We start from the raw sequence: 3505 nt of genomic DNA on the forward strand, positions 1-3505 counted from the left end.
TTGGTTTGTTGTGTTTTTTTAAGATTTTATTTATTTATTTGACAGAGGGACACAGCGAGAGAGGGACACCAGCAGGGGGGGAGTGGGAGAGGGAGAAGCAGGAGTTGGGTCCAATGAAGAGGCGGCTAAGCTTGGGCTTCAAGTCCTTCCCCGCCTTGTTCATCTCCTTGTGCCCTTGGATCTGAGAGGTGACAAAGGCAGGAGAATGTGGGAGTGAGGGGCAGGGAGGCGTGGACCAGCTGGTCTCCTGGTGCAGGCAGCACAGGGAGACAAGGCCCCCAAGACGCATCCTCTGGACCACTCTCCCCGTTCCGCTGGGCTCACAGCTCATCACCTGCGTCCGCAGCGGGCTGTCCTGTGTCCGGCGCGCTGGTCTTCAGAGGACTGGAGCAAATCCAAGAGCTTCTTTTTCACCCCCTCACTCTCTTCCTGTTTGTCCTGCTGGGCAGCCGTCGGGCAAGCAGCCAGGTTCCATGACAGGCCTCTCAGCGCCGCCTGAAGGGACCCCGTGCGCTGCCGTTCAGAGTGGCCCAGGAGGGGAGCGGGGTCCGGTCGGACTCCAAAGCAATCAGCTCCTTCCCCAACACGAGAAGGTCAGCGACTGTCGAGGGCGCTCGAAGCAATCTGCTCCGCCAGATCGCGAAGCCTGTGGAAGCTGTGGTAGATGTTCCTCACGAGTCCGCGCTCACGCAGACGGCGCCCCGACGTGGGCTGGGAGGAAGCCCGCGGCCCAGGAGCCGCCTTGCAGATCCCGAGTTCATCCCCAGCACCCTGAGCTGATTCCTTTAACTTGCTCTGCACAGCAGGGCCACGGAAGGACGGGAACAGCCCGAGGGCCACAGCCTCTGAGAACAGGGGGGCCGGGCCACCCGCTCAATGAAGCACCTCAGGGCTCGGCGCTGGCCTCCAGGACGTGGGCGGAAGGGCCTGCACCCCGCGGTAGGGGAGCCTCTGCAGCAGCGTCTCGGAAAACCGCGAAGTCCTTGTACGGTCTGTATCCGGAGGCCTTGAAGGGCTGCCTGGAAGCCTCATATTCCACCTGCTTCAGGAACAGACCCTTCTTCTCGGGAATGAGCTCTCCCTGCACCGAGTCTCGGGCCAGCAGCTCCTGCGGGGCGTGTGCGGTGGCGGCGGGGTGCCCTGTGGCATCTGCATTCCACTGGGGCGTGGGTCCCTGGGCTGTCTGACCTGGCTGTTGGCCTTCTGCCTCCTCCTCGGCCTCCGCCTCAGCTGCCACCCGGACTGGCGCCACGCCTGCCTCGCACCGACCCACCCCTTTTTCACCCACCCACCCCTTTTTTTATTGTAAAGCAAATGCTGCTGCAGAGCCAACATTGCAGGGAACAGATGGCCTGGGGTCTCTGTGAGTCAGGGGCCCAAACCCAGGCCCCCCAGGTCCTTCTTCTCTGCCGTGAAGCCTGAGAAGCTGATGGCCTGGCAGGTCAGGCTCTGCAGAAATGAACGCGGTCTGCGTGGGGCTGGAGCTGAAGTCTGGGTCGGCCACCAACAGAACCCTCTAGTCCTCTGGGCCTCCAAAGATTTTTACAGCCAAAGAGGGCCAGGGAAGGAGGCGGGGCGGAGGGGGGTGGTTGTTCCCACAAAAGTAGCCATAAGGGCACTCCAGAAAGATGAAAGTGTCGGTTTTGTAGAAGGGGTAACAACCTCGTGTCAGCAGCTGTGGGACTGATGTGACCCCTAGACAGGGTCCACTCCAGGATCTCCCAGTGATCCTCTGTGCTGCTGCACTGGAAAATGTCACTCCCGTTCTGTCCTGATGTCGTTAGGAATCTGACTCCAATCTGACTCCATCGACTTGGTAAGGATTGGGGACCAGCTGGAGGGCAGAGTAGGGAGTGGCCAGTGGGAACATGCTGGGTGTACAGGGGTTGCTGGGGGAGCGTGTAGTTGGTTGGGTCAGATTTGCCTGGCATCAGGTCCCTGGGTACCAAGGTGCTCAGCTGCAGGGGGATCTCATCCAGCATTTTGACCGCCTCCACGCTGGCTGCCTGGGTTTGCTTGGTTAAGTACATGGCCTTATTAATGGAATCTCTGCTCTGGGGGGGGTTGTGGCTCAGGAGGACGCCAACAAGGATGACCCAGGACATGAGGGCAGCACTGCACTGTTGCCCTCGTCCCCCAGTTGCCCTGTCACCACGCTCTCGCCTCCATGTCCCCTCAGGCCCGAGCCCGACACCAGCAGCACAAACCTGTGTTAGGATGGGATGCAGTCTTCTGAGGTGCAAGCTCTGCAAAGCAAGAGGTCTTCCACCAGAAACTTCCCCCATCTCTCACAGAGCTGAGCACGGCCAGGACTGTCCCTGTGACCAGCTTGCACGCGTCAAGGTGGCTTCCAGTCTGATGCACTGCAATGCATCTTCCAAGAGCAGCTCATCCTCTGGGTGGCTATATTTGCTCCCAGGGGCTGGGGGAGCAGGCTGTGCTCTTCGCTGATCTCCCAGAGGATGGGTGCCTGGAGCGGCATGGCCTTGAAGAGGGTCCCCACCACACTACACTTCTCCCCAGGCTGCAGCTCACACGGCTTCTTAACTTGGACTCCACCAGCCCGGTGCCGTTGCGCCCAGCTCACCAGGAAGGGCCTCGTTTGGAGGAACCAGGTGGCATCGATGGGGGCATACTACAGGCTAAAGCCGTGATCCCCCTGCAGGAAGGGCTGGGAGGACTTGGTGTAAGTCATACAGGCACAGGGGCAAAGGTGGCATTGTTGGCCGATAGTGGGGAGAGGAGAGTGTGGGCCTCTGGACAGCCTACTCAGAAAACATGACCATGCTTGATGTGTCCAGAACACTGTGCTCAGACCACTATGAAGGGTAGCTTCATGGAAGCAGAACATTGGCTGGTTCTCATGGCATTCAGCCTATTTACCTAACTACCTAACTACCATGCCTTTGTGGTCAGACGCTTTTCCTGTTCAACACTAGTTGACCCACAGAGCCTAGATCCAGCTACCAGGGCAAGAGGACACAAATTTTTTTTTTTTTTTTTTTTTTTTTTTTGCATCAGTGAGTTGTTGTGTTTTTGTTGTTGTTGCTGTTGTTGTTTTTAAATGAAATTGTCTCTGCTGCTGTTTCAGCTCATGTACCTTTAATTTGTCCTAAGCAAATGGAAGGCAAAGTTTTTTATATTTTGTTTTATATTTCTTCATGAAATCTTAGTCTATCCAAAGGGAAACAGCCCAACTTCTTTATCTACTGGCTTTTAGGAAGCTAGGGCCCAGGTGGTCTTTTATTGTGGAATGTTCCAGAAGCTCACAAGAGAACCCAACTTTCTAAAGGTCATAGCACTCATTTTCAGTTATTCACCTTTATTACAGTATTGCTAAAACCTGCTTAATTTAGTCCTCTAGGACACTCAGGAGGTATCTTCTGACCTGGCAAAGGTGCGTATAACTTTGCTGGCTAATTTAAAACTTAATTTAAAAAATGCACACGCACACTTTTAACTTAAAAACACACATACATTAAAAAATATACACACAGAGGTGCCT

The 3505-nt window shown here is 55.7% G+C and overlaps 2 pseudogenes; both read right to left on the reverse strand.

The window, feature by feature from the left end:
* Positions 1-330: 330 nt before the first annotated feature.
* On the reverse strand, positions 331-1335 carry LOC111150688 (annotated as a pseudogene).
* Positions 1336-1368: 33 nt separating this feature from the next.
* On the reverse strand, positions 1369-2780 carry LOC111150911 (annotated as a pseudogene).
* Positions 2781-3505: the final 725 nt, after the last annotated feature.

This window comes from Enhydra lutris, unplaced genomic scaffold (genome assembly GCF_002288905.1).
Source record: "Enhydra lutris kenyoni isolate GAN:26980312 unplaced genomic scaffold, ASM228890v2 scaffoldscaffold24, whole genome shotgun sequence".
Lineage (NCBI taxonomy): Eukaryota > Metazoa > Chordata > Mammalia > Carnivora > Mustelidae > Enhydra > Enhydra lutris.